The 25,404-nt window shown below is 48.6% G+C and overlaps 1 protein-coding gene across 1 annotated transcript in view; it reads right to left on the reverse strand.

Moving 5' to 3' along the window:
• The window catches only part of FAM135B (family with sequence similarity 135 member B), a gene marked incomplete at its 5' end in the record, with an annotated part of 108,315 nt that overhangs the window by 58,629 nt on the left and 24,282 nt on the right, over positions 1-25,404 (reverse strand). The gene's annotated exons all lie outside the window — the stretch shown is intronic.

A 25,404-nucleotide genomic window follows, 5' to 3' on the forward strand; every position in this document is an offset into this window, starting at 1 on the left:
CTCCTTGTCTCATTCGACCTTGGCTTTGAGAGCCTCCCCTCCACTCATGAGGAAACTCAGGATCCACTGAGTTAAGTAGCCTCAGCATCAAATACAGAAGAGGACAGAATGGTGACTTCAAACCTGGGGCCTTTGGTTTCATTCTTTCATCTCTTCGCCTGGGTGTTCACTCATTTATTACTTCACTAAACAACCACATAGGAAGTACGCCCGACACAGGGCTAGTCCCTGGTGGTGACACAGCAATGACGAGGAATACCCTTCACTACTTCGCCCAGTATTTCCCAGCTTGGGCCCCTCCTCACTGTCCTCACAGGACTCCATCACTTCCGTTCCACAGGGAGAAAGCTTCAGTTCTGGAGTGATGTGCATATACGGTCACTCAAATGTCAATTAATCAACCCACTCATTCCTTGTTAATGAGTGCAGGGATGGGGGACAGCGCTTGGGGAAGTTTCCCAACATGAGGGGCAGTTGGGGTACCCAGGATGTCTGACTCCTCCCCTATGCTGCAAGAAAACTCAAGCTGCAGAGCAGATACCTTGGCCTGGCAGAAATTCCTACTGACCGAAACTAAACCAAAGAACACAGGACAAATGCCACTTAACCAGCTGAGAATGACAAGGGCCTTTGCTGTAATTCACTAGCAAGCACGCTCCCATCAACAGCGAGAGGGCTCAGTGTCTTAATTATAAGCCAGGTGACCTGCTTCTTAAGCGAGCCCAGGAAGGAGGCCCTGGTAACACGTCATTAGCCAGGCCCGTGCGCTGCTGTATCTCAGGCAGAGGCCAGCGTGCTGCGTCCAGCATACTCCGGTCTCCCAACAGGTCACCTGCCAGCTTCCCCAGGTCCAGCCCCTCAGCCTTCTCAGGCGCTTCAGTTGCAGAGTGCAGTATGTCTCTTATATCTCATGATTTTGTAAGGACGAGAGATGGATTTGAGTTAAAAGACGTGGGTTTGCTGTGGGCTCTGCCATTTGTACATTGGGCCCCAGTGGACAGGAACTTATCGGAGCTGAGCCTCACTTTGCTCACCTGTGAACAGGCGATGGGCAAGAATGCCTGGCCAAGGACTGGGAGGGTTGAAGGAGGTGACCTAGGAGGGCGCCTGGTTCGGGGTCTAATATTTGACAGGTGCTCGGAGAATCACAGTGAATAAGTGTGCGGCTGGGTGGAGAGGGCGCGTGGTGAGACAGCCGGGTCACGCACCGCAGAGGCTGCCGCTAAGGCGGAGCCCGCAGGAGAGTGGGCAGGGCCCCTCCATTGCCCTGCAGTGCTGGAAAAAGCAGGTGTGGACCAGGGCAGCGGGCAGGGCCTGAAAAGACGGAGCATGAAGGATCTCCCTGCCCACTCCCAGGGGGAGATTCTGGGGGAGACTTGAACTCTGCTGGCCTCAGTTCATTCTCGGGCGGAAACGTCAGTAACAAGATGACTCCTTACCGCCCCCACCCCTTACCTGCTAATGGAAAGTAGGTAAAGCTTCCCCTCATTCCTTGATGACTCCTACTGTGCCTCCCACCTCTCCATATTATAAACCTCCCTCTAGGTCTGGGTGCCAGGTCTTTTCTCCCTGGTAAGCTTTTCTCACTCCTGAGGGATCCTAGCCAATCCCAAGGCTTCCTATGCCATGGAGAAGCTGAGGACTGGCACATGTATGACTCCAGCCCCCACCTACCTCCCAAGTGTGCAGGATGCCTCATGGGCTCGGGACCACCCCTCTGACATCAAACACACACCATAAACTTACAGCCCCAAGATAGACTCCTCCCTGTGTTTTCCAAATGTGCTCCTCCCAGGATCTCTTACCCAGAACAGTAAGATACTTGCTGGTCAACCTCGATTCCTCTTTCCCCTCCCCCTTATCCAATCATCTGCAGATCCTGTGGATTTACATTCAAAACGCGGTTCTAGTTGATCCTTCCTGTGTCCTTTTATTATTTCCTCTCGATATTGAACACTGAAAACTTTATTTTCAGTGTCTGCTATGACCACTCTTTAGTCTACCACTGTAAGATATAAACCAGATGTCATGACCCCCACTTAGGATAAAATTAAAACCGTTTACTGAGGTTTAATCGGCTCTACATGATACGTGTGAGCCGAAGTCAAGGTGAGGGCTTACCCCTGAGCCGGCCTGCGCATGTCAGGCTGGCAAATATTTACAGAACCAGACTGACCAAAGCTCCCAGCGACAGGAGCTGAGAATCTGGCAGAGGCGTTTCATAAACACGGTGGCGGCGACCTGGATGTCGGCTCAGGCAGCAAGCTCTCGGAGGCTGGCTGTTTCCTGCTGTGTCCTCATGGGCCCCGGCCTCCACACACTTCCCTGCTCCTTTGCAAACAGCCTGCACTAAACACACCTAAATGCACGACATGGGCTTTCTGAAGAGCATGACCCAGGCTCCATCTTCTCATCCTGAAACCCATTCTGTTCATAAGTCATTAGAAGATACAACAAATGGGAGGAAAGAGCCCTGTTATGTGGTTCAGACTTTCCTGAGCCACCTGCCTCGGCCATATGCTTCCCGAGACCTGAGTAAGCCAGAATCACAGCCTGTCAAATATTTGTAAGAGCGGCAGCATCCCCTCCCAGCCATGCCCCTTGCATGTTCCAAGGAGCAGAGACCTGTTCTCCAGCCCACAGTGACCTTGGCTTTAATGGGAGAGCAGGGAATGCAGGGCACAGCTATGACTTGCTACAAAAATAGTACGAGCCCGAGAGTCATTGCTGAGTAGGTGTGACCAGTGATCACTCTGAACCTGTCCTTATAGGGATAGAAGGTGGCTCCAGGGAGCCAGTCTAACTGCGTGGGGCTGAACCCAAACCAACCAGTCCAGAAAGACCAGCAGCCTCAGCTCCCGACTCCCCCCAAGGGCTGCACCCCCAGCTCTGAATGAGTGGAGCTTCCCATTCACAGGGCGTTCTCAGCTGTGCCCTCTCCTCTGTGTTTAACCTTGCCCTATTGGACTCCGCTACTCTGTCCATTGGGGCATGTACCTGGGTCCTACCTATAGTCGAGAAAGGGGGCAGGATACTCCAAATTGGTTCGCACAGGGACCAACCAATCAGCATGTACGTCAGGCGTAGGGATGAGCAGCATCCCGGAGGCCACCTGCTGTGTCAGGCATAAGTCCTTGACTTAGGGACTGTAGGGAATGTGAGGGTCTGGGGGAGGGGCCAGGCTAACTGGCTAGTGGAGGGGACGCCTGTAAAGGTCAGGGCAATGGCTACAATGACAACTGCTCACAGCCAATGCAATGCGTGGACTGAAATAAACAAGGCGTCCCACACCAATGCTGGTCAGCCCTGCCAGCCTTACTGAGATCTCACTGAGCAGCCAGGTCCTGTGTCCTCAGCTTCAGCCTGGAGTAACCTGAGCTCCTGTCCTCCTGGACATGCAAAGCCTTGCAGCTGACACTCCCTTCTCCCCTCATCAGCTTCTTTTCCTTCCACTGCACATCTGTGCCCAACATCCTGGCTGCCCAGTCCAGTTGGGTATGGACTTGGGATTGATGCCAGGGCCATCTCTTCTCTCTCCAACTCCAACCTCCTCTATCACTCGAATCCCCTGGGTTTTCTCAGTTGGCCTTCAAGCTTCAAGTCCCAGATCACTTGATGACTTGGGTGGGTCACCCTGATCAGACCTGGCACTTAGTCATTGACCTTGGACTCCACACACAGCAAATGCAGGATGGAGGGGTTCCTACCACATGCCCCGTCCAAGCTCTGGGGTACTCCTTGGCCTGATCTTCACAGTCACCTTAGCCCCAGCCTGAAACCAGGCCTGTGTGGGGCACAGCCAGAGTGTATGGTGACCACCCACTGATGGGGCACTGACACTCAGGGAGTAGGACCTCTAGGAATTGGGTCAGGGTCTGACCCCTTCCCTCCTGCTGGCCTGTTTCAAATCAAATACTCTCACTTTCAGCCAGCTTCCTGACTGTCATTGCTTAGAGGGAATGTCCTTATCTCTGGATCCTACACATTTAGTCCTGGACACCCCCCCCCCCCCCCAAACACACTCACACTCCATTCATCAAAACTACTAATAATTCCAGGGCCTGGGCAGGACGGTATACTCAAGATAGTCCCTGCTCTTAAAAAGGGCCCATTATAATTCTCTTCCTGTAAATAAATGTCAACAGTATCACCCATTGAATTTTCACTTCTAACCCATGTAGGTGGCATGTGTTTGGTCAATTACAGAGCTACGGCCAGATGACATGCGGAATTTAGAGGGCGCCTGTAGGCAACTGGGACATAAGGAGGACACTGAGAGAAAGGCTTCAGTTGGCATCTAGAGTTTCCTTTATAACAAGGACATGATACTCTTTTAATCAGTTTGCTTTCTGTAAAATGGAGCTAAATCCCTAATTTCAGGGTTGTCACATCAGATCAGGCAATGAAAATGAATGTCTATGGTTTGCTGTAAACAAACACTGTGGTTCAGTGTTCTAATTACTTTCCTCATTAATGTTTGGGGGATTGGCTCACAGTGACATCTGCCATGCCAACCATGAGCTTCTTTCTGATTAGACCTGGTCACGTTTCGATAATGCTCAGAGGTCCCCCACAGTGCTGGCTCAGAGAGGGTCACCTGTAAATAGTTTGTGAACATTCTTTTACCTCCGATGTTTTTCCCACTAAGCTTCTTGCCATCCTTCAAAACCCTGATTATTTTGTGCCTACTTTGAAAGGTCTCTCAATGCCCCAGGCAGGTCGATCTGCCCCCTCCCTGTCCCCAGGGCAGGTTGCGCCAACTCGCTGAGAACACCTGTCGCACAATCACAGTTCTGTATGTCTTTCTGTAACTAGAATAAAGCTCCCTAAGCCTGGGAATGCACCTCTCACCATCCCAGTCTTGCCTTCTAGCGAGGCGCTGGGCTAGGAGAGCCACTATGCGTGTGTGCTAATGAATCAATAGCCTTGCCCTCATCTCAGAGTCCTGCCTGTGTCTCTATGGTCTCCCAGATGTCACCTCCTCCTGGACACGTTCTCACTTAGTGAAGCTGGAAGCTGCACAGACTGAAATCTGACTTGTATTCAATTTCAGACTCTTTGCTCACTTGCAAATGACTTATCCTTTGGGAGCCTGATGATCTTCCTACATAAAGAAATCATGAGGCCCTCTGCTTCTTAGGGCATCGTGAAAGTTAGATGAGATGATGACAGGGCTCATTGCTGTTATTAAAAATGTGCACCTACTCCCACCCTCTCCCTATATTTATATATTTGTGTGCCCCACATATCTAGTTCCCAGTTTATTCACTGTGGAATCACCCTCTCCCTATCCACATTGTCCCCCTTTCCTCCATCATTCTACAAGGTATTTGAAGGCACAGACAATAGGACAGTCATTTGGGGCTTTTCCCTGTGACCTAGGTGAGTACTTCAAATAAACTAAGTCTGGCAAAATAAGAGGTACAGAGTAAGCCTGGGACCGAGATTTTCTTTTTTGATCTCTGAGCCACCATCTTAAGTCTGAGAATCCACACATCCAACGTTGGGGCTGATAGCTAAAAGGAAAATACATTGTTCTGTGAACCCATTTCACAGATAGGAACTGGGAGACTCGGGATGATAGTGAACCTAGCCCAAGGGCAGAATCAGCAGTGAATTCCAGAATCCAACCTCCAAGTCCAGGACCTTTCTCCTGCCCCTCCCTGTTGCTCCCTGGGACACAAGGGCCACCTCCAAGGATGATTTCTCAGTGCCTTTGTGACCAAGCCAATTCTTTTTTTTTAAATTGATTTTAGAGAGGGAGGAAGGGGGAACAAGACAGAGAGAAACATTTATGAGAGAGCCACACCAATTGGTTGCCTTCCCCCCCCCCCCCATCCAAGGACTGAACATGCAACCCAGGTATGCGCCCTGAGTGGGACTCAAACCCACAACCTTCTGGTGCCCGGAACAATGCTCCAACCGTCTGAGCCACACCAGACAGGGTGTCAGCAAATTCTATAACCAGCCTCTGAGTGTCACAGCCACACCTGCCTGGGTGTCAGCCAAGGCTTAGCCAGTTGGCTCCAAAATCGATGCTCGCCAGCTCTCCATCCTCAGAATCAATCATTACAGCTTTAGACTCAATCACCAGATGGCCTGGTCTCCAGGCTCATTTTTCTCTCGTCTCCCCCTCGGGATGCAGGCAATCGTAAGCTCCTCATTTACGCCCCACGGCCACGAGCCGCAGGCCAGTGCAAGTTGTTGGGGTCGGGAGCGAGGGACTGCTCACCTCCAGGACATCCCGGGCAGTCAGCCCACGGCTGCAGGGCTACCCTAGCACATGGCTCTCCATGCCCCAAGATCACACAGCCCCTCCCTTTCATTATTTCTTTACACGCCTGCATGAGTGTCTCGGGTCCCGTCACACTAGAGTTCCTCCCAGCGGCCCTGAGAAATCGTCATCTCCTAATGACAGCAGTGTTTCCTTCACTTCCCCTTCTTTGTTTTACACCGTCAGCTTCTTCCCAACCAGCTCCTTCTGGATGGCTATTCAATCTAGTCCACTGCCTCTCAGTAGAACTAAAATACACGCAGAAGCCGAAATGCTCAGCCCTTCCAGCCACTTCTCTCGCTCTCCTTGCCTTGACAACGGACTCAGCCAGAGAATACCTCTGCTGGCTGTCTCCATTCCTCCACTGTCCTACTCGCCCCTCACCCCTTCAAATTCTGGTTTCCAGCCCCTTGTCACCACCCAAGAGCTCCTATGGAGATGCCCCATCCGCACATGCTGCTGAGGTTCCTAGGGCAGCGCTAGTCCACGTGGTGCTTGAGTTCTCAGGAGCCTCTGCCCCGGGCCCGGCCTTCCTCCGGGACGCACCCTCTTCCCTCGGCCTGTGAGATGAAGCTCCCGTTTCCTCTGGGCTCGGTGGCTGTTCTCTGTCGCCTCCTTGAAAGCACACTGCACCCAGGGCCCCTCCCTGGCTCCCTGGTTGATTTCATGGCTGGAGGCATGTTGACTGTCTTCGCTTCCATGCAGAATGGAAACTCTCCTCCGAGAGCAATAAATTGGCCTGTCACATACATTCTCGCGTCCTGTACATGAAATGGGACGTAGCTCATAGCTGCTCGCTGAAATTTATGCCTTGCGCACACTTTCCTCCAAACTCAAGGCCTCGATGTTCAGTTGACTACCTCAAATCTTCTGCTTGGACTTTCTAAGGCACCACATGCTGAACATGTTTAAAAGTCATTTTCGTAAAACCACTAGGAAAAGCCAAAAGGGTGCTTCTCTTCCAGGGCCCCTGATTTTAGTGATTGTCCTATGAGCCAGCCTCTCCTGCAAGCCAGGAATCTGAGAGTCACGCTTGGTGCAATTCGCGTCCCCTGTGAACCTCGGCCACGCCCCATGCCCTCCCTCCTGCCACTAACACACTCGCCGTGCTCTCCTGCTCTCACCTACACCACTCACTGGCCTTCGCTCTGCGCACCCCGCCCCCATCCCGACTATTTCCACAGAAGCATCTTTTCAATACACACAAGGATCAAGCTGCTCCCCTGGTCAAAATCCTTCAGTATCTGTCCACTTTTCTTAGGATAAAGGTGAACAAACGCCCTGAGAGTCCTCAAAGCCGATTTGCCCGCCCCCCCCCGTTCTTCCCTCTCCTCCAGCATCCCTTGCTCGCTGCCCGGCTGCCACACTGGCCGGCCTCCCTGCCTTGTCACATGGCCTTTGCCCCTGCCGCTCGCTCTGTGGGAGTGCTGCTCCACTTCCCTGGGCACCCGGTGACTTTTGCTCACCCTCAGCTCTCGGTTCAGATATCTCTCGTCCGAGAAAATGTTCTTTAATCTCCTGAAATGGTCCATCCCACGATTACAGGCTCTCATCACCTGCGGCGTCTCTCTGAGCGTGGTGATGCTGGTCGGCGTAAACAGAACGCGGGGTGATTATCTGAATGATAACTGCCTCCTGCTTTAGACTAAGTCCTCCAGGAGAGCTAAGTTCTTTTTGCTCAAACAGACCAAATACAGTGGAGAGCATGTAGCTGCTTGCTACATGTGTGCTGAATGTGGGTTTAAAAAATATATATTATTACATTTTAAGATTTAAAAAAAATAATTTCCTTTTGCCCTGGCCAGTGTCACCCAGCGGTTAGAGTATGAGCCAGTGCACTGAAGGGCCGCAGGTTCGATTCCTGGTCAAGGGCAGGTACCATCCCCAGCCTGGGTTGGGGCGCTTGTGGGAGGCAACCAATCAATCGATGTTTCTCTCTCTCCCCCCGTCCCTCCCTTCCACTCTTTCTAAAAATGAATGGAAAAAATATCTTCACGTGAGGATTAAAATAATAATAATAATAATAATAATAATTTCCTTTTTTACTTGACCATTACAAAAAACAAATCACAAAAATTTAGAGAAGTCAAGTTATCCCTTGACGAAACAAAATTAACAACCAAACTGCCACATGACAAACACCCGACTCCGTGGCTCTCCTCACTTATAAACTCACTGAGACTCAGGTTCCTCCTTTGAAAATAAACACAGGGACACCTTGCTCCTCGCACCGGGCCAGGTGTGCGCCCTGGCACAACCAATAGGCATTCATGAGCGCACCACTGCGATCCACGAGAATATGGGCCAGCCAGCAGCGCCTCTTTCGGGCCGAGGAAGTGCATCTGCTTCAGGGAAGATAAACAAGGACATTCCTTTTCAGGAGTCAGGACTGCTATTGTGCGCCGAACTTTAACAATACTGACCCGAACTCTTCTAAACGGAAGCGATCAATGCTGGATCGCAGGCTCACCGGCTGCTTTTGAGCAGGGTTTAGGTGGAAGGCAAAGGGCCTTTCAGTGAGTTCTGGAAGTGAAGAGAAATCCCTGCCACTCATCTGCTCGTCCTCTCACCCCCCATCCAGCCACTGACGCAACACATGAGCCCTCCGTGGGCAGGAGGGATACCAGGTGGTTGAGCTACAAGGGTTTCTTTCCTCCTAGGATTTACACTATAGAAAGGGGAAAAAAGAAACCCTCAAGTAATCATTCCATTGTAATGTTATAAACGCTGCAAAGATAAAAACTGAAGGAAACTGAAATATGGAACACTTAATTTGGGGCCGGGAAAGCTGATGGTCTAAAGATGAAAACAACCATTTTTACCGGTTATTAAAATTGAAGTTTTACAGAGGCTACAGCAGACCCTGCAGGCCAATGAGAAAAGTCAGACTCAATGGCAGAGCTCACAGAGGGAGCGCTCAAGGACCATGGCTTCCCAAGCCCGAGGGTAGCATAGGAGCGTCACATGGCAGCGGCTGGAGAGGAAGAGAGGACCTGGGGGACAGCACAGATGCAGACGTGCTAGGGAGTCGGTCTCCATCTGCACTGCCTCCAGTGGAGGGAAGGGAAGTATCAGCGCCTTCCATCCCAGCATGGAGGGCCTATTCAAAGAGCTGCATGTCGATCCCACAGCCTGGAGACCAGAGAGCCAGCGCATCTTCATGTCTTAGGCCACCCCAGGCAGAGGAGAGAGGCTAACGCATTGGGATGAGCTTAGATATTCAAATTTGCTGAAGCAAAGAGACAGTATTTAGAAGAGCTGGGGAGAAGAGCTGGCCTGGTGCAATTTTAAGGCCATGATCCATCCATCCATCCACCCACCCACCCATCCATCCATCCCTCCATCCATCCATCTATCTATCCATCTACCTATCCATCCATTCATTATTCATCCATCCACCCATCTACCCACTCATCCATCATCCATCCACCCATCCACCCATCCACGCATCCATCCATCCATCCATCCATCCATCCATCCATTCATTATTCATCCATACACCCATCTACCCACTCATCCATCATCCATCCATCCATCCATCCATCCATCCATCCATCCATCCATCCATCCATTCAGGATCTATCTATTTATACTCATGGATCCATTCATTCACTTATTCACTCCTCACCCAACCACTTACCACCCATCCTCTACTCACTCATCCTCTCAAGCATGTATTAGGCCAACTGCTGGGAGTCAAAGTAAATTTGGCATGTCCTTGCTTTTTATGAGACTTCAGAATGGAGGTGGAGTTAGACCCAGGTGGGGGACCACAGCACTCCACTGTGTAACTCTGCACCCAGTATCCCTGAAGGGCAAACCATCAAATGCACCTGCACTGACTCCTCCACGGGACTACCTAAAGGGACAAAAAGACTCCAGCAGGAAAAGTCTGTGGGTGAAACATGTCTAATTACAAGGCGAAAATGCAGGCAGGCAGAACAGCAGAGAAGTGCTGCAGAGTTGCTAACATAAGACTCTGGAGGTGGCAGCTTGGTCACAGCAGGGAGCAGAGTGTCAAATGCAAAATGGCAATGAAATCAAACAGACGCAGATATAAACCTGACCCCACCCTTGAACTCCCTAAGCCTCAGTTTCTCCTGCTACATTCAGAACATTAGTTACTACCTCTGGGAGGAAGAATAAGCCATATTTGCATGAGTAGGAAGGCCTGTCTTAAGCTAATAGGCAAAAGCTTTGACACATCAGACTTCAAAGGTTAACACTCCTTTTTGCTAAAATTAACTTAAAAACAAAGTTAAAGGTCAAGCTACAGAATAGGAGAAGTTGTTTTCTGTGTGATATATCAAAGAAATGCTCTCAAAGATGTGTCTGGCAGGAAGGTAGGAAACAAAATTATATCCCTAAGGAGGAAATTATCCAAAGAAAAAAAGCAAAAGCTGTAAATGGGGAATCATGAAAGAGGAAAGAGAAATAGATAAGCAAAAGATGGTCAGCCTCCTTCCTAATTAGGAAAATGTAAACTTGAAGAAAACACTGGATTTTACCTGTCAGGTGTGTGTGAGAAAACAGTCTCATAAACCACCGTGGAAACTGAAGAGAGCGTTTGGAAATACATTTTGTGGTCATTCTTAAAAACTGAAGTCTGCAACCTACCTGTCTCCCCTGGACAAGCCCTTCAACCTGTGCACAGGAGGCGTGCACAGAAATGTTTCCCAACCAGCATCACTTACAAAGCCCCCAACAGTGGCAAATCCCCCAGACTGGGGAGCTTATAAGCTGTTGGTGGAGAAATAAACATCAACGGGTCATTTTCTCTACACGAGGACACAGGCCTCGCTGAGAAGGAGAAAGGTGTGCCCCAGGGTGACACTGTGTCAGTGTGCAGGCCCGGGTTCCAGGGCTAGGGGAGCCCTTCTAGGCTGACACAAAACAGCATCCTGAGGGTCTGGAAGAAAGAAAGGTTGGGGGTGGGAAGGGCAGAGGGAGAAGCGATGGCACCCAGATCACACCAAGGCACGCAGTAGGAGCGAGCAGGGATTCTGAGGGCATAGGAGGCGCCCTTGGGCTGGACGTGGCAAGCAGACAGGTCACGAGAGGTGGTGCCAGAGAAGCAGGTAGGTGGCACTGGCACTGGGGAAGGCATGTTGGACAGGCCCATGCTGATAATCTAAATATTTCTATGACAGAGCACAGAAAAAAATAAAATTCCTAGAAAACAAATCATCAAACCACAAAATCCCCTGAAAACTTTTTTCTGCAGCACATGTGGGAGATTCTCAACCCTGTAGAGTTGGGAAGCTGTTGCCACACAGTAGGTCTGCAGTAAATGTGGGTTTCCTTCCTAGTACATTCATGTCTATCCAGGCTGGAGGTGCGCCTAGAATGGAGGGCTTGACCTGTTGCCAATTCTTTATGGAACAAGGAGTCACCCTGACCCCTGCATTTGGGCGCCTGCATCTCCCCACCTTCCTGCCAAGCCTCATTACGCACCGTCAATGTGGTTTTCCCTTGGACACTGACGCCTCATTTCCTTGGCCACATGTCTAGTTTCTTTGTGGATGAAACCTCTGTTTCCTTTTTTAAAAATAATATACTATCAGCTCAGCCAGCAGCAACAGGGCTTTTTCAACTGTCAGTCAAACCTTATGAGTATCACTTTCAAAGGAGGTGGATTCTTGTGAATAGTTGTCTGAGCCTCCACCACTATAAACATGATTTATAATCGCAATAACCACCCCTCATAGGAATCTCAATCACTTTCTGTTTCGCACTTTCCCCTCAGATTTGCTGAAGGACTGACCTACAGATCAGTGGACTGACCCAGGGATGCATGAATCATTCATTCACTCATTCAATAAATAGTTGCCAAGCTCTGCTCAGGTATGACCCTTGGCCTGGCCCCTCACTAGCTTTGGCTCACCTCTGTCATGCCCTGGAGAATGTGCTCATCCCTCTAATGGGGCCTCTGCTTAGAGTATCTTTGCTTCGTCTTCTCTGCTCTGGGGATTTCACATTTATTGAGCATCTACTGTATGCCAGGCACTTCTGGGTGGTTGACTATGTCACCCAGTTTTCACAGCTGTGTGGAGAGTGTCCATCAGCGCCATTCTATAGGGTGCAGAGTGAGCTAGGAGTTTGCATGATATGATCAAGGTCACAATACACAGGGATGGGGTGGAAGGCTGTTTCGGACTCTCGTTTCTGTCTGCTCTGCCACAGAAACAGCAACTGCAAGGTTGGCAGGGCCCCTCTGGTTGCAAAGTTGCATGTGTGTTTTTGTTATTTGCTCACCTGCGTCTCAGCATCAAACACTGTGGACCAATATTACTATTTACTGGTGGGAAAGGCAGGGCCCTCCAGCTGTGTCTGCTCAGCAGCATCCTGGGCTCCAAATGCTTTTCTCTCCTCCCCCTCCTTGGGCCCAAGCTAAGGGCTAACTGATAAAAGCATCCTAAAACAAGATTCAGACAATGCAATTGGCAGTGACTTGTCTACGATCTCGCTAACCTTTGTTCTTACATGGAGTCCAAAGTCAAGGCAGGGCAGCGAATGCGCGCAACCCTGGGGCTGAGCCAAGATCCAAACTCTGTGCTGCCTCCAATCCCATTTCTCAGTCTACAAGGCTGCCGGTACTAGGCGGCTGGTGACTCAGCTCAGGGACCCACCAGCTGGGCTCTCTGCATCTCCACAGCCTACTATGTGCTCTCATGATCAGCTGTTTGCTGCTTGGAACTTCTCATAAATGCCACACACATGTGCTGGTCTTAGCGGATCCAAGCCAGCTGATGTCAGCCTGAATCTCAACAAATACATTGGCTGGAAAGGGTCTGGATCAAAGGAGCTATATTTAAACCCAAAGAAGAGCAGGACTTAGTGAAGGATCTCAAAAGGCCGTCTACAGGCACACCCATGAACCAGGGAGGTGGCGACTGTCAGGCATTTCTAAGGCATCGAAGATCCTGATGGAACCTGGGCAGGAAATGCTCATCACATCCTCACATAGCCTCACAGAAATGGCACTGAACTCAAATTTTCAACATAGCGGAAATGGCGGAAATGGTTAAATAAATCACACTCTAGTGTTTACATGAAACATCACAAGAGAATTAACTCCAGGCCTAATGAATGAGACATCAACATATTTATAACAAACAAAAACAAAAAGCAAAAGCTGCTGGATTATCTCCATTTTCTCCACATGCATCGGAGAGAGACTGGAGAGAGGCATTAGAAAGAAAAATGGAGAAAGGAGAGGGGAAGAAAGGAGCAGGGTGAAAAATGAGAAGGGAAGAGAAAACCATGTGAAAAAAGAAGATAACTCGCCAAGTGCTGTGTTTATGTGATACCTAGATGGTGGCGGTGTGGCATTATTTCATTCCTGTTCTTTGGTGTTGAATAGATTCTCAGTGAACACGGGTGCACTTTGCAATGAGAAGAAACCCACCCAAAGACTCTACCTGCTTCATGGGAGGAGCAGGAGCCGAGAGCTGCCCGATGTCCTTGCCGTGTTTTTCCCCTTAAGTCCATTTCTTCTGGTCCCTATTTCAAAGACTTCAAGGCAGTGATCCTCAGTGTTTTCCCAGTGAAAGTTAACTAACCGAAAGGAGAGTTGGGTAATGCCAGTGCCTCACACACGCCTGACTCAACTCTAAATTTCCACATTGAGTTTCTTCCTTTGGTTAGCCATCCCTTTGCCCAGGCTCCTTACGTGCATGAGCCTGAGAGGGCTGACACCCTGCACAAGAGAAGTCCTGGGGATGGAGTCCTCCAACTGGGTTCCAGGGACAGGAGCAGCCAAGCCTGGGAGGAAGGGATCCCACATGCAGCTTCCACGGTGGCCTTGACATCAACTCACTTGAGCTACAACTTTGTAGAAAGACAAAGTCTCCTATCTAGAGAACATGGCTGCTGGCCCTGATGGAGGCCAGGCACTGGTTTCTGTGCTGAGCATAGAGAAAAGCACAAATAACATGGTCCTTGCCTTCACTGAACCCTAAGCTACAGGGACCAGGGAGGGTATTGGGGGTTTACATGCAAATACATGCACACGAGCATGGATCCACAAAGCAAAGGCACCACTGGCTCTCAGGCAGGCAGGGAGACTTCCTGGAGGAAGTGGCCTGTGAGCAAAGTTCTGAAGGAGGAGGAAAGAGGGAAAGGGGAGGGAAGGCAGGTACATACAAATGTCTTCTCTCCTGCACATTAGTGGGAATGCTAACTTGCTTGCAACATGAACGTAGGCTGGTCAGCAGTGAGAGTCACAGGGATGAGCACATAAAATGTTACGAAAAGGTTATAAAAAGGAAGATTATTCCCACTTGGAGGATAAGAGTGAGGAGAGGAAACACTGGGGTTGTGATGATGGAGTAACGCTGGGCGTAAACAAGGGAACAGGAGAGAACCACGTTGCTGGGAGTCATGGAGGCGAAGCTCATTTGCTTTCTGAGGGAAGAAGGAAGCAATCCAGCTGAGCCAGGGCGTGTGTGGGGCGAAAACATGAAAAGTTTTATTTCAAAGACCTTGAAAACAAAGCTTAGAAATTTGCTGGTAATGGATGCTTTCTAGGCCATATCAAAAGCCTGTCTGTAACTTGGGCATTGTCTTGCAGAGCTTCCCCTTTGATAAGTCCAAGCCTGTCTTTTCTTCTCAGTTCTGTGGCCAGCCCTCCTTAGAAAGCCTCATGAGCCTCTTATTAGCCCATCACGGATGCTCACCCAACCCAGAGGTCCCTGGCTGCCTCCCCTTCAAAACCCAGAATCTCCAGGGGTGGCTTGTGCTCAATGCTGCCGTCAACCTCTGGGTGTTTGTTGGTGAGTCTGTGTGAATCTGAGCTGAGCTCAGCTCAGATCCTCCCAGGATCCAACTCTAATTTCCCTGCTGGGCCACTGATGTGTTTTGTCCTAACTCAGTCTTAGGTGGAACTCAAGTCTACATCACGTGGAAGTTTGATTTCATTAGGTCACTTAGTTAAATATTTCAAATGTAGAACATTTGCTAAAGAAAATCAATAAAATCAGGAGGCTATTCTGATTGACATGCAGGCTTACATCAGGAGCTAAGGAGCCTTAGACAAGCTTTTTTTAGTGATTATATACGACATGGTATATTTAATATTTACAATAATCACTGTTTGTATTTGTGTGATAGAGACCTCATTGCTCCCATTCACCCCCCAAATTGTTTTGGGTTTGTTTTTCATTTTCACGCCCCCACCCCAATCATGATCACTATTGGCCTTGATATTATTCAAGAATTCTAAAAGTGATTCAAAGAGGAAGTTTTCAACAAAGATCCCTGAGAAGGGGACCAGCCTGATCCTGTGGGGGACTTAGCTTGCCCCATCCTGAGACCAGGAGCTGGGCTTCCATATCCCTGTATAACAATCACTGGTCACAGCAGGAGTTGGGGGTACAAATAGGGACAGTGGCAAGCTCCTGTCTTGGCCAAGTTCTCCCAAGAGCCTGGAGTGGTCCTCCACAGCAGGCCCCAGGTGCCAGAGAAACAACAGCTGCACTGAGGTCAGAGTGGTCTGGGGGGGGTGGTTCTGGGTGTACACAGGTAGTGAGCAGGAGCTCAGAATTAGTCATTAAGAAACTAGCAATCTGGGAGAGATTAAAGAAGGTGGCAGTCAGAGTGGAAGCTACACTGACTCTCTCCTAGGACCAAACTGGAATTACAACTAAAATATAGAAAAAACATCCTCAATAATCAACTGCAACTGAAGACGAGCTGGAGAGCACCTTCATAACCAAGGAGGGAAAGTGGAGATCCCTTACAGACTGGTAGGTAGTGTGGAGGCACAAGAGGGCTGGCTGGGCTCCCACAGGCAGCAGATGAAGGTCCGGAGGGAGATCTCAGCTGGGGGGAGGGGGTTTGCCACTGAGGAGTCTGGGGCCTAAACCCCAGGCTGGCCTTCCCAGGCAAGAGCACCAGAACTGAGAAAGGTGTCCACATAACACCTAGCTGTGAAAAGCAGTGGGGTTTCTGTCTGCCAGGCAGAGATGGCTGGAAATGCAGGCACCCTCTTAAAGAGCCAACACACAAAGTTTCCTGTGCAGCCACTCACCTTGGGCTCCAGCAGAGGGAGGGAAAAATGAACTGGAGTTGTGTGAGGAGAATCTAGGTTTGTGGGCTCTGGAGATAGAGCTCAGAGGTCACCCATCTGGATTCCTGTGCCAAGTCATTCCCCCATACTGCAGAGGACATCTTTCATAGGCATACATTTACCTTCCAAGTAGCTTTTGCCTGAGGGGGAAGCAATTGTCCCACTCTGCTAGAAAACCTCTCACCCTACCCAGAGGAGTTTCTACAGCCTGAGGTTCCTTAAGAGACTGATAACAATCAGCTGCCCCACCCTGTGGAGTTTCTATATCCTGAGACTCATTAAGAGAATCAGATTAATCAGCCTTCAAGCAGAGGCAGACCTCAGAGTGCTTTGAGTCTTTGCCTGATCTGCTTCTGCACCTGGGCCTTGGGAAAGCAGACTATGGTATGCATCTTGGTCCTGTCCAAACACACCCAGCCCCAACAGAGGGGACCTCAAGCTGTGGGTTGTTTATAGTTCCAAACAGGGTACTCAAAGCCAGTAACAAACAGTGTCTGACATTGGCCTGCACCAGAAACCTTCCAAAAAGACTTAGAGTCCTAGCAGGCCTACCTAATACATAGAAACAGATCCAAATAGGCAGCCAAAATGGGGAGACAAAAAAAAAAAAGCCCCAAATAAGAGAACAAGAGAAGTCTCCAGAAAAAGAGCTAAATGAAATGGAGATAAGCAATCTATCAAATATAGAGTTCAGAATAGTGATTGAAAGGATGCTCAACAGCATGAAAAAGTATATGAAAACTATGAAAAATGACCAGTCAGAAATGAAGAATGACATAGCAGAAATAAAGATTACATTGGAAGGAATAAACAGCAGATTGGAGGAAGCTGGGGATCGGATCAGTGAATTAGAAGACAGGGTAAAAAAAAAAATCACTCAATCAGAGATCCAAAAAGAAAAAAACAATTAAAAAACAGGAGGACAGTTTAAGGGAGATGTGGGACAACATGAAAGGTAACAATATTCACATCATAGGAGTGCCAGAAGAGGTTGAAAGTAAGCAAGGGATAGAGAACCTGTTTGAAGAAATAATGACAGAAAACCTCCCTAACCTGGTGAAGGAAAATGTCACACAAGTTCTGTGGCACAGAGAGACCCAAGCAAGAAGAACCCAAAGAGGCCCACACCCAGACACATCATAATTAAAATGCCAAAAATTTAAGGCAAAGAGAGAATCTTAAAGGCAGCAAGAGAAAAGCAATTTGTTACCTACAAAGGAGTTCCCATAAGGCTGTCAGATGACTTCTCATCAGAAACTCTACAGGCCAGAAGGGAATGGCATGAAGTATTCAAGGTAATGAAAAACAAGGATCTGAAACCAAGACTACTCTATCCAGCAAGACTATTATTCAAAATAGATGGTGAAATAAAGAGCCTCCCAGACCAAAAAAAAGGCTAAAGGAGTTTATCACCACCAAACAAGCATTGCAAGAAATATTAAAAGGACTACTGTAATTAGCAGTAGAAATAGAAGCATTGCAAGAAATGTTAAAGGGACTGCTGTAATAATAAGAAATAAAGAGAGAAATATAGGCATAAAAAATTAAAATGGTAATAAATAAGGACCTATCAATAATAACCTTAAGGACTTTAAGGGAGACATCAACAGCAATTCAGTCATAGTTGCGGACTTTAACACCACACTGACTTCACTGGATAGATCTTCCAGACAAAAAGTCAACATAGAAACAGTGACTCTAAATGACACACTAGATCAGATGGATTTAATTGATATTTATAGAATATTCCACCCCAAAGCTGCAGAATATACATTCCCCTCAACTGCACATGGGTCATGCTCAAAGACAGACCATGTTAGGACACAAAATGAGTCTCTACAATTTCAAGAAGATTGAAATCATATCAAGCATCTCAGATCACAATGGCATGAAATTATAAATAAACTATAGTAAAAACATTCAAAAACATTTAAACACATGGATGCTAAATAGCATGTTATTAAACAATGAATAGGTTACCAATAAGATCAAGAAAGAAATCAAAAACTTCCTGGAAACAGATGAAAATGAACACACAACCACCCAAAATCTATGGGACACAGTGAAAGCAGTCCTGAGAGGGAAGTTCATAGCACTGCAGGCCTCCCTCAAAAGCAAGAAAAATTTTTAGTAAACTATCTAACCCTACAACTTAAAGAATTAGAAAGCTCCCCTGTGAGGCCGTCCGGGCCAGGGCTTTTGTTTGCTAAGAGTTTTTTTATTACTGCTTCAATTTCATCAGTTGTTATTGGTCTATTCAGGTTTCCTGATTCTTCCTGATTCAGTTTTACACGATCTCACTCATATTTGGAATCTAATAAACAAAATAGGCTGAGGAACAAAATAGATCCAGAGACACAGAAGCATGGAACAGACTGATCTAATGAATCTCAGTGGGAAGGTGGGGATGGGGAGTGAGTGGGGAGAGATTTATCAAAGAACTTATGTGTATATATGCATAACCCAGGGACACAGACAGCAGTGTGGTGAAGGCCTGGGCGGTAGATGCCAGGTGGAGGGGATCAAGGGGGACAAAAGAGGGGGATATCTGTAATATTTTCAACAATAAAGATAAATTAAAAAAAAAAAAGAAACTAACAATCTGACAGGGACAGGAGATTGCCCTGCAGAACCTGCATAAATACTCTCTGCTGGTCCAGTGGACTTGAGGTGTGAAAGGTGAGGAGGAGGGATAGGCATTTGGCATGGAAGGAACAGCAAGAACAGAAGCAGAGAGGAGACTGAGGAAAGCCTGCTGAGGGAAGGTCTTGGAGGTCAAGCAGGCCTAAAGATTCCATCTCAAGGAGCAAGGGCATGGATGAGCCTCAGCTGGCCCAGCTGGCGGAGCAGACCCCTGGCCTGGGCAGGGAGTCCCAGGAGAAGACCCTGGCTCCTGAGCTGACTGCTGCCAGGGCTCCGAAGCCCAGCTGCTGGCAGAGCCTCCTTCAGCCTCAGCTTGTTCAGGCTCATCCTGCTGACAGCCTGAGATGCTCTCCTCTGGCGCTAGTGGGTACGCAGCCTGGGAGCCGGAGTGCTTTACCTGCTTCATCTTCTCCGTGAAAATAGGCCTTTTTGTCATTTAGGTTTACTGTAATGGACCCTGAAAGAAATTAGATTGATTCCTTTGAAGCGGAAAGTCTCTCCCTGCCCCCTATGCTGTGAAACTCTTAAATGCTTCCAGTTAATGGAAATGGAAATTACCTCTTAAAACATCACTGTAGCTAATCACGGTGATTTTCACATGTTGCCACAATTACTGTGCTTTCTTTTCTCTCGCTTTTATGAGCGATGACTAGCAGATTCCTGTTTTGTGCCTAATCATTTAACACTGTCTCAATAAGCTTGAACAATTTCTCTCCCCCAAGTCTGACTTTATTCATCATCCCCCAAGGCAAAATACTATTTTTTTTTCCCAACATGTACTAGTAGGAAGAGACTGCAAAAATCTATTAAATAGCACCATTTCAGTGGAAGGAAATAGCTGAGGCTAAGTACACTTAACGTTTATTCACAGACACGGACATGCCAACTATGTGTCACCCTGAGCTGAGAAGGAAAAAGAAAACCTACCTGGGAGACCCATGTAAGCAAGCCTCGAGGCAAGCAGAATCCCATTTTTAAATTCCTTACTCCCTGAGATTTTTCTTCCTGAAATACCTTAACCTCACATTGTAACTGCCATGCATCTTTGTATCCCAGGGCCTATGGGATATTGCGATTTTTAATAAATAATATACAAGGTGTCCCCCAAAATGTATATACACTCTTTGAATAATTATAAAGGCAGTTTTATTAAAATACATTTCATTTTCAAAATTGAGCTATCAGCTGTGAAAGTGTGTATATATGTTTGGGACCCCTTGTATCTTTGGACTTTGCCCCTTTTATAACACAGCGCTTCTGAAACCCTTGGGATTTCCCAAGAGAGGAAAAGGTGTCTCTTGGCTAATGAGGCAACGTGTAAGAATGAGCCCTTCGCCTGTGGGATCTGACGCTGTCTCCAGGTAGATGGTGGCAGGACTAGCTTGACGGTAGGATGCCCAGCTGGTGCTGGAGAATTCCGTGGTGGTGATGGAGAAAACACCACTGGTGCTGTGTCAGACTGTACCCGGGCACTTTGCCAGGCTGCTAGGAGGCCTCTGAAATGTTTGCTGAACTGAGAGGAATTTTGATTTGGATCAAAATGTCCTATATTTGACTGACAAGTGTAAGTTTAGTATATGTTTTGGAAACAAGATAGACCATCTGAAATCAATTATATACACATGCATATATATGTATTTATATGTATAAATATTGATACATACAGATAGAAAGTTTGAAATCAACCACACACACACATATACATATTATATTTACATATATGTATCTAGTAAAATTATGCATATACATGTGTATAGGTATGTACGTATGTATGCCATGTGCATGTATATGTCATGTCTTATGATCACTACTGATGAGAATGAAAGTCACATGCAGCTTGAATACTGAGACAGGAAGTGAAATTTCCAAGAGCCACGGCAGCGGCTGCTCAGGAGAAGCGTGGCCCGCTTCTCTGTCTGCTGTCCGCTGCTTGGGCACCGTAGACCAGCCCTGCCTGTTGCCACTGTCTGATGAGAGGTGCGCCTGGCCCCCCTCGGACGGTCACACCCATCTCTGTGAAGTGCCCGACGTTGGCCACAGCGTGAGGAGCCTCACAGCCTGAGTCCTTCCTCAAGGCCAAGGTTCTCACACACACCACACAGACCGGGGCTGGGTCCTGACGCAGCTCGCTGTGTCTCAGTGACGCCAGAGCACCGTTTCAACATCCCCTCCTCACCTTTGTCTTGGGAGCCCCTCTGCTGGTTCCATCCACAAGCTGACCTTGAATCCAAGGTCAGATTTCTATTAACAGATAAAAATGGCAGCTATATCACTCCTTCCAGTTATGCATCAGGCACTGTGCCAGGAGCACCCCCTTGTGCTCTCAAAACCCAGCAAGCCCAGGCAGGAGGTCTTGTTAGCCCCACTATAGACAAAGGGGAGGGGAGGCTCAGGTGTTGAGGGCTTGCCCTGGAGCTGAGGTGTGGCTCTAAAGCAGGTGACAGGGACGCTCGAGTGACTCTCTGAGGCTGGGACCTTCCTGCTGTAGGACCTGCCGTACTAATAACCAGATTCCTCAATCTAACATTTTCTCAGCTTCACCTAAGTTGATGGAGAACAACTGGAAGACATCATAGGACTTTTTCCTTTGATGTTTTGGGGACACCCTGGTCTCAGTGCATTGTTAGAGGATTGCCTGCAATTGATGCCTTCCTATTTCTTGGAATGACTGAGACCCTGTGGCCTTGAGATTTGTGCTGAACAAGAGAGCCAGATGCTCCCCATCTGCAAGATGTGCCTCCCCCTGTACCATCACCAAGTTCCATGAACAGATGTGACACGCTGTTACAGTTGTAGTGTGGTCACCTCATCACGTATGTGTCCCTTCTGCAATGCTGGGGCTGGGATCTTTCCAGATGCCCAGGGGGAGGGCCCTCCTAACAGCTGGGAGCTCAGAGCCGGTCACTGTCTGTTCAGAGGTATACAGCTCACTCAGACAGGAACAAACCACGAGTCTCCCGAGAAATCTGCCCCCAAATCACCTTTTTAAAAGTATTGAAAAAGACAACACAATATTATGCAGGTTATGGCTACATGTCATATGGGGAATTGTTCTTTCTTCCTGTTCGCAGAATCGATTCATAACCATCTAGCCTGGAAGAGTCAATGAGAAATGGTTTCACATCTAGAGAAGCCAGATCTAAGTCATCTACATAATTGAAATGTTTTTCCATTTAATGTGGCTCCCAGAAAACGGATACGGCAAAGAAGAAGCAGAAGGTTTATCCTGCCCCTTGATTTATGAGATAACACCTCACGTTGGCACAGGGTTGGGTTTGTGTCCTCAACGTGCTTTAGCTGTACCTGGCTGTGCCTTTGAAACAGAATCCACCTGCTCACAGGGCAGCGCATGGCCCCGACCCCGGCTTCTCTTCTTTTCTTGGTCATTCCTACCACCTGCCCACCAGACCTCTTGCCATCCCATAAACACCCTGGCTCTGCCCAAGTCCTGGGGACACTGGTCATGGTGTTGCCTCTGCCCAGACCTAGCCTTCCCTACCTTTGTCTGTGGGGCATTTCTCCTGGTCCTCCCAGGCTTCACCTAAGACCCCGTCTCAATTCCCACTTCTGCTGTATTCATGTGACACTCTGTCTCCCATAAGGCTGAGCTCCTCCAGGTCAAGAAGGCAGCCTCTCAACCACAGGGAAATGCCCCAGGACCAGCAAAATGCTGCGAAGTCAAGGACGGCTCCATGCGCAGCAGAAGCCTCCCCTGGCTAACAGTTATCACGAGCTCACCATTAGCCAGGTGAGGATGCCGCTGCTTGTAAATGCGGGAACCATTCCAATCATTTCTTGCCTAAGTCATTCCATCTGACCGCAAACCTGTGAGGTAGGTACCACCTCCCCTCCCCATTTTACAGGTGAGGAACCTACAGAACAAACTGGTTCAGTAACTTTTCTAAGTCCACCAGCTGAGACGCATCAGGAGAAGGATTTGAACCTGGAAAGCACAGAGCCCACAATTCCGACCACCTCTGGATTCTGCCTCTCTGGACACAACAAGCTTCTCTCTATTTTCATTTTAATATAAGTAGAGCAAAAAAGCCAAGTTCAATAATTTGTCCCAACAAGACCACTCAACTAATGAGTGTCAAAGACATCACTAGACCCCACGTGTCTGGATTCTTTCTGGCTCTTTGTCAATATATTATACTTCATTGTCTAATCATATATATTTTTCTTTCTTAAACTCAGAAATGCATGCAGGTAGCAGAACATTCGTCTGGATGATCGCATGTGTGTGACTGCCAAGGCATCCTCCCACTGCTGAACATACAGAGGGTGCCCATGAAGGGGTACAGTAGGGCTCCCCTCTCCTTGAAGTTCGACTGCTCTTGCCAATGGCCTTGACCAATGGAGTGTGGGGGGTGTGACCCTGCACCAGTGTCCAGCCTGTCCCTTAAGAGACCTGGGATCCTTTCTTTCCTCCTTCCTGGTGAACTGAGCTGCCACCCAACTGGAGACAGAAGCCCAGGCGTTCCCTTAGGCCATCCAGCCACCCCAATGCGGGATCAGACATGTGAATGAACACATATCGGGTGCTCTGTCCACCCTGGAGATCTCAGCTGAAAGCGGCATGTGAGTACCTGGCCGAGCCCCCCAACTCATACCCTCAAGAATCAGTCAGTGTTTCAAGCCATTAAGGTTTGGCATCCTTTAGAATGCAGCAAAATCTAACTGAAAATAACATAACTGGACAGTTTGTTCTAACAAAGAGATCGGCAATGCTATCCTCCTGGCCCACAGAGTGGCCTTCCTGTCTCCATCGCTGCCTCCACGTTAGTGTTCCGTCCAAATACTATGCTCGTGCAAGGCTGCCGCACCCCACGCAAATGCCCCAGAATGATCCCCGTGCCAAATGAGACCAAGGAGAAAATGGCATCCCCCCCCCCCCAATTTCACGTCATTTCTCTCTTCTTTGTGTCTGTGCGGTTCCATCCCCCTCTTCCATGCCACACGCTGGACCCCTCCAGCTGTTCTGTGCCCCACAGTCAGCTGCTCCTCAAAGGGGGAGGCTGTCAGCTCCCAGAGGGGCCTCAGCCAGCAATGGGAACCGAGCTCTCGCTCTACAGTCACAGGGTATTGGAGCCCTTGTCAACCTGGGGATGGCTTCCATCAGGTCAGTGCAGGGCTAGTCCCACCTGACTTCCAGGCATCAACCCTGAGTCTGCGTCCTGTCCAAGAGCACAGGACCTGCTGGCCTCGCAGCCCTGATCACAGGTCCACTCACAGGCCAGACTGATCCGTCCCTTACTTTGGGCGAGTTTCTGTCCTGGTCCCCTTACATTTACAATCTCTGTGAAATGCGAAACACAAAACACCCTTATGGTTGATAAGCACTAAGATGGGAGCCCTGCAGAGGATGGGTCTCTATCTTCTTTCTTCTGGTGATGAAAGGAAACTCGCAGTTGCCCCTGCCTGAGGCCACACAACATGTTCACGAATGTCAGGGTTCAGATCCCCTCCGCTCAGTCAAGTTCTGGCAGGAACTGGGCTGCGGAGGGGGAACAGCACAGGCCACAGCAGCGGGAGTGCTGCTTCCTGAATGCACACAGCCCACGGGAGAGTGAGTGACTCGGGGTCTCAGAGGCCTGGTTTCTTCCCCGGAGAGAGGAGTAGAGTGGAAGAAACACCTTGGGAGTGTGGCAACTGGGCTGTTACCCAGTGTTAGCTCTGCCCAGAGTCGGCAGGAGCAGGTGGGCTCCAGCATCTTTCTCTTCCTAGATCACTGGCTCAAGTCAACCTGACGCCCGTAAACCACAGTTGTTCCCTTGATGTCCTCTGAGTGACCTAAGTACCCCCTCCCCCCACCTCCCACGCCTCCTTCAAGGTGGAGCTGAGCAGACCAGGGCATGCACACTCCCAATTGTGGGTATTCAATTAACTGCATGCGATTTTACTCATCATAAGACTATTGCCAATAATGGACTAGTCTACCAGCCAAGCGAATCTCAAACAAACTTTTTGAAGGGTAGTTATGACCAGAACTCTTATTTCTACTGGATTTGATTTCTGTAATATTTTTGGCCAGTTTCACTTGTACAGTTAAAGCAAAACAGAGTCCCTGTAGCTCTGTCTTTTTATCTCCTTACTTTCTCTCTCCTCCATCCCTAAATGTGTCTCCTCCTCCAGGTCTGGCTGACCTACACATTCCCCCAAATTTACTAATGTGAATATTCTACTAGAATATAATCCCAGTGCCCATACCACATTGTTTACGGAATGAGGTTTTTATTTCTGACTCAAAACTCTACTCACCAAATACCTGCCGGGCGCCCTGACACCCGCCAATACTCCAGCCTCCCCAAGTTCGAGCCAACATTGTTTTGGTGATCTTCTCCCCAAGCTGGAAGGGTGGCTCTGACTTGTCACTGAGGAAGGAAAGTGCCACCACTACTGCCTACGTATTCAGTCC

The sequence above is a fragment of the Miniopterus schreibersii genome (genome assembly GCF_964146895.1).
Source record: "Miniopterus schreibersii genome assembly, chromosome: 17".
Taxonomy (NCBI): Eukaryota; Metazoa; Chordata; class Mammalia; order Chiroptera; family Miniopteridae; genus Miniopterus; species Miniopterus schreibersii.